Here is a 13,359-nt window from a genome sequence, read left to right as displayed (position 1 = left end):
AATTTCTATCTTTTCCATTGGCAGGATGGGACAAATGGTCCTCCTGGGGTCTCTGCTTTTCACCATATATATTAATGATTTGGATAAAAGAATAGAGAGATGTATATCCAAATTTGCAGGTGCCACTAAGTTAGGAGGCAGAGTAAGTTGTGCAGATGAGAACAGAAAGTTACAAAGGGACATAGATAAACTAAGTGAGTGGGCAAAACTATGGCAGATGTAATTCAATATGATGTGCGGTCATCCACTTTGGACCTGAGAAAGACAGATCAGAATATTTTTTTAATGGTAAGAAACTAGAAATTGTGCAAAGACAAAGGGATTTTGGTGTCCAGGTACATAAATCACTAAAAACTAGTGTACAAGTAAAATAATTAATCTAAAAAGGCTAATGAAAAGTTGGCCTTTATTTCAAGAGGGCAGGAATTCAAAAGTGCTTTAGTTGTACAGAGCCTTGGTCAGACCTCATCTGGAGTACTGCTTTTGGTTTTGGGCAGCAAACCTCAGGAAAAATATATTGGTCTTGCAGGGGTACAGTGCAAGCTCAACAGAATTGTAAGAAATCATGAATTGGAAGAAATAACTTGAGACAAAAAAGTCTCTTCAGACTGATGTTAGAATAACTGGATAGATGCTTAGGAGTAGTGATTCCCACCCTGCTGTATGCCTCAGAGACATGGACCATGTACAGCAGGCACCTCAAAGCACTGGAGAGGTACCACCAACGCTGCCTCCACAAGATCCTGTAAATCCATTGGCAGGATAGGCGCACCAACATCAGTGTTCTCGCTCAGGCCAACATCCCCAGCATCGAAGCTTTGACCACACTCGATCAGCTCCGATGGATGGGCCACATTGTCCGCATGCCCGATACGAGACTCCCAAAACAAGCACTCTACTCGGAGCTCCAATGCGGCAGGAGAGCCCCAGGTGGACAGAGGAAACGCTTCAAGGATACCCTCAAAGCCTCCTTGAAAAAGTGCAACATCCCCTCCGACACCTGGGAATCCCTGGCCCAAGACTGCTCAAAGTGAAGGAGAAGCATCCGGGAAGGCACCGAACACCTCGAGTCTCTTCGCCGGGAGCAAGCGGAAGCCAAGTGCAAACAACGGAATGAGCACACGTCAACCCAAGCACCCCACCCACCCGCCCCTTCAACCATCGTCTGCTCCACCTGTGACAGAGACTGTAGGGCCCGCATTGGACTCATCAGTCACCTGAGAACTCATTTTTAGTGTGGAAGCAAGTCATCCTCGGTTCCGAGGGACTGCCAAAGAGAGAGAGAGAGAGAGAGAGAGAGATGCTTAGAATTTGCTTATGTTTTTGGTTCCCTGCGAATGTTATAACATTCTACACCGTGGTGGTGACCTTGCTTCCAGACTAGCTGTCTGCTGTTTGTGTGCTAGAAAGGTTGTTGACTGTATCTTTGATAATCTACCCTAGGCCCACCCTTAAAAAGAGAGTAAAAGAGATATCTAAAGAGCTTTTAGCACAGACAGTGAAGGGAAGGGAAGAGCTGTTCGCGCACGCCTGCCGTCTGTTCAATCAGGACCGATACTAGCTGCTTGTCACGGTCGTATGTCTACTATGTCTATCTTGATTGCGTATTGTACTTAAACTGCCGCTCTTTAATAAAATGCCTTACAACTCCTAAGACCCTTTGGGTAATCTGTGTGTGGCCTGTGACCCAAATCTTACAGAATGATACCAGGAATTAAAGGGTTTCATTATGAGCACATGTTGCCTAAACCTGGCTTGTATTCCCTTGAGTTTACAAGGTTGAGGGCTGATCTAATCAAAATGTTTAAAATGATAAAGGGATTCAATAGGGTAGATGCAGAGAAACTATTCTGGGAATCCTGAACAAGGGGCATAATCATAAAATTAGAGCTTGGCCATTCAGGAGTAAAATCAGGAAGCACATTTGCACACAAAGGGTAGTAGAGATCTGGAACTCACTCCCCCAAAAGACTGTGGATGCAGAGACAATTGGAGCTTTCAAGACTGAGATCGATAGATTTCTATTAGGTGAGGGCATCAAGGGATATGGATCAAAGGCTTACATGGAGTTGAGATACAGATCAGTTATGATCTAACTGAATGGCAGAACAGGCATGAGGGGCTAAATGGCTCATTCCTATTCCTACATTCCTTTCAGCACCCCCCCAACACTTACTACCTTTCCACAGTCCTACCCAACAAATGCTATCAATACAAATGGAGAAAGAAAAAGCTCTCTATTTATTTCATGCTATTGTCAGTGCACATGTGCTCTAAGTCCTGTACTTATGCTTTCTCTTGGTGGCCTTATAAAATGTGCCATTTTTTACCTAAAGAAAGAGAAAACAAGTAAATACTTCTCAAGTAAAAGAATGTCTCAGAGCACTTTACTCAGGGATAGGATTTACATCAAGGGAAATAGGAGAATTATTTGTGGGGTGGAGGGGGGTGGGAAAGATTGAAGGTATGATTGAAGAAATGGGGTTTTAGACAAAATAAAGAAAGGAGTTGCATTTTTAGGAAGCTTTTGGAGGCAGGGAGATATATACTAAAGGAAACCGGTTTAGGGGCAAAGTGTCAGAAGTCTAGGACCTAAAAGATTGGCTTCTGAGAGGGAAATCAGGAGCAAGTTGTACTCCATGGTTAGATGTGTGCAGATTGGGACATATAGCTCTAGAAGATCACTCAGGTGGTGTAGAGTGAGGCTGTGGAGGGATCAAAAAATGAAGCCAAGGATCCTGAAGTCATTTCAGTGGGACATAGGAACTCATTGGAGCTTGGCAATAACGGGTGTGCAAGGCTTGAGAAGCAGATTTCTGGATTAGCTGAAGTTTGTGAAGGATGGGAGGTAAGAAAGCTGACAAAGAGAACATTTGAGAAATCAACCCTCAGGGTGCCGAAGGAATGGATTAGAACTTCATTGGCACTAGAAGAGGTGGAATAATAAAATCTTGACACTGGAGCAGATGTGGAATAAGAAGCTTAGCTCAGGTCAAAGAGAGCACTAAGGTTATGCATAGCTGGATTCACTGAAAGAGTATTGGGGAGGTTGGTAGAATCAGCCATGGATACATAGGATGTGATGGAAGCTGATTTATTTATTTTATTTTATTTATGGACTCATCCATGACTTGATCAGAAATAAATATCAAATGATTTTCCATGTTGCTTTGTACTGGTTAGTAGTTGATGGCTACATATGTATGGTCTCATCTCTGAGGGAACAAGCACCAGGCAAGGGTATAAGTCATCTTGAAAAACCTATGCAGAGAAACTGATTACAAAGCAAGATGGTATGTATGCTGAACAAGGAATCAGGTGAGAAGGTGACACACAGAAATTATTTTGCACTTTTTGTGGGAGAAAATATACTATGAATGCCTTTCATAAAGTCATGAAAAATATAAAAACTATATAAAAATATAAAAGGATATTGAAATGTCCTGTGCACCTGTGCCACCCCAAATAATGTTTGAGCAAACATTATTCTGAAAACGAGTCTGAGAAGCTGTAATGAACTTGATACGCAGAGCATAACATTTAAATTTTAAAATGTAGTTTCATCTTAGACTTTTTTTTGCCAAGGGTATTTCTAGTTACTGACAAATACAGTTGTATAACACTCACAAATACAGTTGTATAACACTTTCCTAAGAATAGCTTGTTGAATCTAAATCTCTCTAAACAGTTCTTGTTAGACCAACCTATAAGGCAAAAACAGCTGTAAATTTTGAGGGTTACGTTTCTTTCTACAACATGGCAGAACATATCTAAATAAGAATGAGAAAAGCATTTGGTGTATCTAGTTGATTCATCAATTTAGTTAATATTCAAGACTGCATAAAGCATTCTAATTTTCCTCCGGTCGTAGTATCAAGTCTATGGGGTAGAAATTGGTAGGCATTATGCTCATTTCTTGGATGTAAAACAGGCGCAAAGCATACCAATTTACCAGTGGGATGGCCTGCCGCAATCTGTGCAGACGTTGGTCCCAACATTATAATTCGTGGGGCCCATTTATTAGGCATTTGTACAGTGTTCGGCCCCTTGAATATGTTAATTTAGGGCTTAATGCCTGTCGAAGGATTCCTGTGTAAGTGTTCTTGATGAGCAGGGCAGGCATCAGCCTGCCAGTGGAGGATGACAGGTGCCGGCAGCTTGCTCCCAATATGTAGATAAGGCCCGAGGACCAATTATTGGCGATCCACGGGGCTCTAGGTTTGAGCACCGCTATCTCTACAGCGCCGAAATATGAGCCGAGACCAAAATTTACCTCTATATTCCTTCTTATTGAATCAGGAATTTGGTGATTCAATTGATTTTGCCTTGTGGATAGCAACTCAGTTGTGACTGCCATTATATCTAAAGAAAGATCAATCAAATGGCAGGCACCAATATTGTGCTGTAGAGCCCTCACCGAGAAAACCATACTTTGCTCTGTTGTTTGAGTCCCCAATACGGTTTCCAAATCATATGGGTCAGTTCAGGCTCCTAATTTGATTGAAACAAGCCAAAGTATTCTCCCTACCACCTAAAAAAGGAATAGAAAATTAATGTGATTTGCATGGCATAAATGTGCTTCTCTTCTCCCAAGTGATGCTACTTTTTCCAGTTGCTCAACTTCCCTTTTTTTTTTAATTAACTAAATTGCCAGTGATGAAGACCTCTGTTTGGAAAAGAAATTCAACTTGTATTTTCCACTTGAGCTTACTGAAAGCCATTTATTTTGCAAAATACAGCTTTGAATGTTACTTTTTTTAAATTGGTATATTTGTGTGATCATATGTGTTTCATGGAATTAAACATGTCAGACTGTAGAAAGTATATACAGACCCTTAATTTTAATATTTCTTGAAATGCTTTGCCAGGCAAAAAGGTTATACAAAGTGAAATAAAGTTGGTGACTGTAACAAGCCATCTTTCACTGATAAGACAGGTAACATGGTTGTGACTGCAGGGGGTAGTGATAGTCAACAGAGATAAATAAACCCCCTGAGTATTGTAGACATGGGGCCAGAAAGTCGGGTCGGAGGCTTCCCGCGGGTGCAAGCCCCCGACCTGCACTTACATAGTGCGCCTGCCGTTGTGCTGTGGGCCTGCGTAGGATTCCGATCCTGGGCCTCCTCCAGCTGCTGGTGTGCAGTGCTCGCGTATCCCAGGGGCGCAGTTAGTTCACAGCGCCTCGGGATCACGTGGGCCATGGGGAGCCAATCAGAGCAGGGAATCTCTAGTCCCTATAAATAGAGATCGGCCCCAAAACCGAAGTAAAACTTCAAATAAATTTTTTTTTTAAATCACATTTTTAAAATAAATATAAATTACATAAATTAACTATTTTAAACAAAAATTTAAATTTTTGAAAAAATTAATTAAAGTTTTTAACGGGGCTAAAAATAAACGTACCTTTCTTTAAAGTGTTTTAAAATAATAAACCTGTGGAAAAAATGTTTTAATTTTACTTAATTAACCTCTTATCTTGTTAAAAGCAGGCCTTGCGACTGTTTTTTTCACGCGCAGCTGCTAGGGACTTACCCACACGGAGAAACCTGTAAAAAAATCGGAAGTTCCAGGCGTACGCGCTGCCTCTCCGGCGCACGCGTTTGACCTCCGAACCCCTTCCTTCAAGGGAACGGAAGTTTCGGTTTCCAGCACATGCGCAGTGCATGAGCGAAACCGGCACTTTCGTTGGCCTTACGCGTGAGTACACAACGCGTACTCACCCGTGGGGACCTGAATTCCTGGCCCATTGTGTCTCCAGTGACCTTTCTGAGGTGAGAAGTCAAACCTTTGAAATTTTGAAATGCAGAATACGACGTAACTCATGAACCTAACCGAGTGGTTTTCCACTGCCTTTGTAAACTTTAGGAGTGAATGAACAATTTTGGGCTGTGATAAGGACAAACTGAATAATAGCCACACAGGATGTGTGAGTGTAAACGTTTGACAGCCCAAACAGCTCAGACCAACATTAAAGGAACATTTCACTAACTCTGAATGAATGATTTAATGCAAAAGACAAGGAAAGCTGTATAAAACACAGTGGCTATAAGAATATCAGCACTGCAGTCAGAAGAAGGTGGCTTGGCCAGTCATCCTGCCTACGAGGATCAAGCTGCAGTCAGAGGAAGGCGGGGCCTGGCCAGTCTTTTTGCTTATGAGAACCTACAATCACCGCTGGACCGATCATCGGCGGGTGGTTGTATGTATGATTCCCTGTAATATTATTGGTGAACTGCTCGAATAGTGGTTGGGGTTTTGAATCTGTCTTAGGAACAATAAAAGGTTAAAGACAGAACCCGTGTGTCTGGTGTAATTTCTCATAAGTCTCAAGTCCGAACTCTATAACCTGTTGGACGGGGCGAGGGGTAATTCCACACGTCTTACAAGACCAATGCCAGTAAAGGAGCAATATTTTATCAAGAAGATAGGGAAGCTCCTTAAAGATATAGGCCTAGAAATTCAGTTGGTTGCGCCAGCCGTTAGCGCCTTAGGAGGAGTAGATGTCGGGCGCTAGGCGGCTAGCGGCCGGGCGCAGCGCGATCTGCGCCTCGCCCCAACATCACTAGAGATTTAGCGGCGGCGCAAAGTCTTTGCGCGCGCTCAGCTGCGCGCGCAGATCATGACGTCATTTCCTCGTGCAACGCCCTTTGTGCGCCCCCAACTGGAAATTCAGTCGCGACGCCCCATTGTGCGCCTGGCGCCCCTAGCGACTGTTAGAGTGGAACGGTGCTCAGTCGATGCGGGGCGCGGGGGGCGCAAATTAAAGCGCACTCCTCCTGCACTATAAAAGGCTGCCATTTCGCAGCACTCCTTCTTGAGAAACGGATCTTTGGAGAGAGACCAAGGTAGAGAGCTTTCTGCTTTGGCCCAACACTCGGACAGGTACTTGTGGCATCAGGCCACAGCTTTCCACTTGTCTTTGCCTTCATTGACATCTCATTGTTTGCCAGCATATTATGGGGGCTGCAATGGGTGTAAACGCTGGCTTTCTCAATTACATCCAAAGGGCTCACAGACGCCGTGAGAGAGTGGCAGCCCTGGCTAGACGGAGAGGGGGCAACAGGCGTCGGGAAAGGAGGCCTTACCCACCCAGGGTATACCGCCAGCAGTTCTCCTATCTCAACATGTCTGACGAGCAGTGTGTTCGGAGGCTGCGATTCAGAAGGGACGTGGTCACAGAGATCTGCCACCTGCTTGGCGGTGATCTGATGCCACAGCTGAGGAGCAGGACGTCTCTGTCGGTGGCAGTGAAGGTGACGGTGGCTCTCAACTTCTATGCCACCGGCTCCTTCCAATCTGCTACTGGGGACATTGCCAACATCTCCCAGTTCGCCGTGCATTGCTGCATCCGCCAGGTGACCAATGCCCTTTTCAAAAGGAGACGTCAGTTCATCTCCTTCTCCATGGCCCTTGCCAAGCAGCAACAGCGTGCAATGGGCTTTGCAGCATTCGCGGGCTTCCCCATGGTGCAGGGCGCCATTGACTGCACGCATGTGGCTTTGCGGGCACCTCTGGAGAATGCCGAGGATTACCACAACCGGAAGGGCTACCATTCGCTGAACGTCCAGCTGGTGTGTGACCACAGGCAGCTCATCCTAGCTGTCAATGCCCGCTTTCCAGGCAGCAGCCACGATGCCTTCATCCTGCGACAGACTTCTGTGGCAGACATGTTCCAGGCACAGCCTCACCCACGAGGATGGCTTATCGGGGACAAAGGCTATCCTTTGTGTACCTGGCTGATGACCCCGCTCCGTGTGCCCAGCACCCCTGCTGAAGAGGGATACAATGAGAGCCATCAAGCGACCAGGAACATCATCGAACAAACAATCGGCGTCCTGAAGCAACGGTTCCGCTGTCTGGATCATTCTGGTGGAGCCCTACAGTATTCGCCGGAGCGAGTCTCCCATTTCGTGGTCGTTTGCTGCATGCTGCACAACCTGGCTATCCGCAGGATTCAGGCACTGCCACCAGAGATTGGAGGACCACCTCAGGAGGAGGAGGAGGAGGAGGAGGACCAGCACAGGAGGGAGGCAGAAAGTGCAAGGGCTGCCCGTCGCCGGCTTATTGAACGTCGGTTCGAGGCCCCCTCTCAGGGAATGGCTTGTGCCAATGTCAGCAGATGAATGTAGCCGCTCCACAAGCCCTCAGCCGAGCAGGGCAACCAGGACTTAACCAAAAAACCATGCACACTGCAATTTAACAACAATAATTTATTGCAAACCTCTGCCCTTCCCACATTACATCCTCATGTGGAGAAGCCCCCTCCAAAAACACAAAACTACCAGTCTCGGCCTTGCAAAAAGAAAGAAAGACACCAGTCTCGGCCTTACAAAAGCACAACTGCACCAGTCTCGGCCTTACAAAAAGCACCAGGCATTTGTGCATACCTTCTACTTTTTGCCCTGCGAGGGCGATGCCTTTCGCATCCTTGCCTGGCCCCTGCCCACCCTGCAGCTCCTCCTCAATGGGAGCCCAGTGGCTGCAGCAAGGCTGGGGGAAGGCTGCTGAGGGGCAGATTGTGATGAAATATTCCATTCATCACTGCCTGTGACTGTGGTCGGTTTCAGTGTCATTTCCCTTCCCCCAGTCCTCATTGTATTGTTTATTGGAATGTGCTGGAATGTGCTGTGTGTGTAGGGCTCCGCCCATACCTGGCCCCTTTTGTAAGCTAGCTCAGTCTGGCCTCAGTCTCCAGAAGGAAGATACCTCTCTCTCTTACGTGTTACTTTCTAAGTTAATAAAAGCCTTGTTTTGTTTCGCTAACATCGGGTCTCGGAATTATTGAGGCATATCAATTTTATTAACTTATTTTTCAACACTATGGATCAACTCCTGAAACCCGAACGTTTGGATTTGGATCAACATGCTCCGGACGCATCAGCACGCTTCGGACACTGGTTTGAGTGTATGGAATTCTTCCTGGACAATTCCGCAGCCGTCAAAGACGCTACGGACGCTGCGAGGATGAGACTCGGAATTCTGCGGAATTGGGTAAGCCACCGGGTTTACCCCCTCATCCAAGACGCCGATACGTACCTGGCCGCCTGCGACATCTTAAAGGTGCATTACCAGCAGCCTACGAATGAGGTGTATGCTAGGCATCTGCTCGCTACTCGCACACAGCGACCTGGGGAATCGGTGGAGGAGTTCCTAAGCACCCTGAAAATGCTTGGCAAAGACTGCAAGTGCCGAGATGTAAAAGCCGCAGTGTACACTGACGAGCTTGTTCGCAATGCCTTTATCGCAGGCCTCAGCTCCACTTACATCCGGCAAAGACTGCTGGAAAAAACAGGGTTGGACCTGAAATAGGCTGCGGACACCGCGCGATCCCTGGATGTGGCCCAGAGAAACTCGGACGCCTACTCTTCAGCCCGCGCCGTCCACGCCGCCACGTGTGCACCGAGGGCGCCGCCATCTGGAAGGCATCTTCCCCGCCCGGCAGCCCGACACCGGCGGGGCCCCGCTCTCCCCCCAGAAGCCCTACGACAGCCGCGACGCGTCAGGGACCCAACTGCTACTTCTGCGGGCAGCCAAAACACACCAGAAACCTGTGCCCGGCGAAAGGCACCACCTGCTTTAAGTGCGGTAAGAAGGGGCACTTCGGGAAGGTGTGCAGAGGGAACCCCGCCGGAAAACCAACCGCCGGAAAACCCGCCACCGCCGCGTGTGCGCCGTGGGAGCGGCCATCTTGGACGCCATCTTGCCCGACCTCGTGGGGTCCGCCATCTTATGAGCAGACAGCGTGGACGCCATCTTGTATCGATCAAGGCCCTACAGTGGCATCGGTCACAGTGGACCAGACCAGGCCGCACCCGCTATCCAAATCAATGGTGGACATCGAGGTAAACGGGTGCCGGGTTAAATGTTTAATTGACAGTGGAAGCACGGAGAGTTTTATCCACCCTGAACTGGCACAGCAACTCTCCCTAAAGGTGGTCCCTGCTCAGGGTACCATCTCTATGGCTGATAAAACCCAGACATCGACCATTCTGGGTTACTGCACGGTACAATTGGGCGTTAACGGAACTGTATACGATAATTTTAAAGTATTAATCATGAAGAACCTATGTGCGAGCGTGATCTTGGGCCTGGATTTCCAGTGCAACCACCAAAGCATCACGCTCAAGTACGGTGGGTCCCAGCCGCCCCTCACAGTGTGCGGTCTGGCTACCCTGAAGGTAAAGCCGCCTTCGCTATTCGTGAACCTTACCCCTAACTGCCGGCCAATAGCGACCAAAAGCAGGAGGTACAGCTGGGAGGACAGGCGGTTTATCGCGACCGAGGTAGACAGGCTCCTGAAAGAGCGCATTATTGAACGCAGCAACAGCCCGTGGCGCGCCCAAGTGGTAGTGGTAAGGGGTAGCGAGAAGAAACGGATGGTGATCGACTATAGTCAAACGATCAACAGGTACACCCAACTAGACGCCTACCCGCTACCCCGCATATCAGAAATGGTGAACCAAATCGCCCAATACCGGGTGTTCTCCACCATCGACCTCAAGTCAGCGTACCACCAGCTCCCTATCAGACCAGAGGACCGCCCGTACACCGCCTTCGAGGCGAACGGACGCCTCTACCAATTCCTCAGAGTCCCCTTTGGGGTGACGAATGGGGTCTCGGTTTTTCAGAGGGAGATGGACTGCATGGTCGATGACCACCACTTGCAGGCAACCTTCCCCTACCTCGACAACGTCACCATCAGCGGCCACAATCAGCAGGATCACGACTCGAACCTCGAGAGGTTCCTGGAAACCGCACAAAAACTCAACCTCACCTACAACGAGGACAAGTGCGTTTTCAACACCACGCGCCTCTGCATACTAGGCAGCGTGGTGGAGAATGGGGAAATCGGACCAGACCCCGACCGATTGCGCCCCCTACGGGAGCTGCCCCTGCCCAACACTCCCAAAGCCCTGAAAAGGTGCCTGGGGTTATTTTCTTATTATTCCCAATGGGTCCCCAACTACTCCGACAAAGCCCGCCCCCTCTTGAAAGCATCCTCTTTTCCGCTCTCTGCTGAGGCCCACGCCGCCTTCAAAAGCATTAAGCAGGATATTGAGCGGGCCACGCTACAGGCAGTGGACGAGAACACTCCATTTCAAGTGGAAAGTGATGCGTCTGACTTCGCCTTGGCGGCCACCCTCAACCAGGCGGGGCGGCCCGTAGCTTTCTTCTCGAGGACCCTCCAAGGGCCCGAGATCAGACACTCCTCCGTGGAAAAGGAGGCCCAAGCCATCGTGGAGGCAGTACGCCACTGGCGCCACTACCTAGCCGGCAAACGCTTCACCCTACTTACCGACCAGCGGTCGGTAGCGTTTATGTTCAATAATAAACAGAGGGGGAAGATTAAAAATGATAAGATTCTTAGGTGGCGGATCGAGCTCTCCACCTTCGAGTACGACATCATTTACCGGCCAGGGGCCCTTAACGAATCCCCTGACGCCCTCTCACGAGGGATGTGTGCCAGCGCCACCGGGGATCGGCTACAGACCCTCCACAACGACCTCTGCCACCCAGGGGTCACGCGGCTGTTCCACTTCATAAAGTCCCGTAACTTACCCTACTCAATTGAGGAAGTTCGGTCTCTGACCAGGAACTGCCGCACTTGCGCTGAGTGCAAGCCTCGGTTCTACCGCCCAGATAGAGCCCACTTAATCAAAGCTACACGGCCCTTTGAGCGGCTCAGCTTAGATTTCAAGGGCCCCCTCCCGTCCGTCGACCGCAATGTTTACTTCCTGAACATTGTGGACGAATACTCCCGGTTCCCATTCGCCTTCCCCTGCCCAGACATGACCAGCGCCACGGTCATTAAATGCCTCAACAGCCTGTTCTGCCTGTTCGGTATGCCGAGCTACATCCATACGGATAGGGGGGCGTCCTTCATGAGTGAAGAGCTACGCCAGTACATGCTGTCCAAGGGGGTCGCCACGAGCCATACCACCAGCTACAACCCCCGGGGTAACGGCCAAGTGGAGCGAGAGAACGGGACAGTATGGAAAGCAGTCACTCTAGCTCTAAGGACCAAGGGCCTCCCTATCTCCCGCTGGCAGGAAGTCCTCTCGGATGTGCTCCATTCGATACGGTCGCTATTGTGTACGGCCACTAATGCCACGCCTCATGAACGAATGTTTGTCTTTCCCCGGAAATCCACCTCAGGCGCATCCATGCCGTCATGGCTCTCCACCCCAGGTCCGGTACTCGTGCGAAGGCATGTGAGGGGCCACAAGACGGACCCTCTCGTGGAGCCAGTACACCTACTCCACGCCAACCCCCAATACGCATATGTCCGGCACGCCGACGGAAGGGAGGACACCGTGCCCATAAAAGACGTCGCCCCAGCCGGCATCGACAACAACCACGGCAATAGCAGCAACAACGATCACAGCAACTCTTACCCACCCACTACTCTTTCATCACCCCCGGAAGAACATCGACCAACGGCACCCCCACCAACTACCCCTTCAACAACCCTGGCGGCACCCCCGGCAGAGACCCAGGAGACTACCGGGGACACCCAGCCGACACCCGCGGCACCACAACAGCCACATCGGTCGCAGAGGACTATCAAACCCCCGAACAGACTAAATCTATAGAAGGGGTGAATGTGATGAAATATTCCATTCATCACTGCCTGTGACTGTGGTCGGTTTCAGTGTCATTTCCCTTCCCCCAGTCCTCATTGTATTGTTTATTGGAATGTGCTGGAATGTGCTGTGTGTGTAGGGCTCCGCCCATACCTGGCCCCTTTTGTAAGCTAGCTCAGTCTGGCCTCAGTCTCCAGAAGGAAGATACCTCTCTCTCTTACGTGTTACTTTCTAAGTTAATAAAAGCCTTGTTTTGTTTCGCTAACATCGGGTCTCGGAATTATTGAGGCACATCACAGATGGCGAGACGGCAGATGCCATTGGGGGTCGGCCTGCACCAGCTCTGGCCTTGGAGTGGCCGGCTGCTGACTGCTCCAACTCTGGCTGGGCGGCAGCAGTCTGTCCAGCGGCTCGTGGCAGCTGCAATGGCGGAGTGGCAGTGTCGGCTGCAGGAATGGTGCCAACCTGGCAGATCGCAGGTGCTCGCTGGTCGCCTGAGACATTGGCATTCGCACGGGCCAGCACTGCAGCATGCGCAGCAAACAGCTGAAGAACAGACTGCTGGGCTGCTGCTGCACGGCGAGTGCCCTGGCGATGCCTGGCTGATCCAGCGAGGGTGGCAGCAGTTAGTGCCCGTGTGGCCCTGGTCTGTGTCCGCATGACAACAGCCAGTGAATGGACGGCACGACTGATCACTTGGCTCGACGCCGCCTGTGCTGCCACGAAGTCCTGTAGACTCCTGGCCTGTGCTGCTCCAAATTGCTGCACACTCCTT

The sequence above is a fragment of the Somniosus microcephalus genome, chromosome 2 (genome assembly GCF_052327205.1).
Source record: "Somniosus microcephalus isolate GS21.2 chromosome 2, FLI_Smic_1.0, whole genome shotgun sequence".
Classification (NCBI taxonomy): Eukaryota; Metazoa; Chordata; class Chondrichthyes; order Squaliformes; family Somniosidae; genus Somniosus; species Somniosus microcephalus.
Note: the sequence above shows the minus strand (reverse complement) of the source record.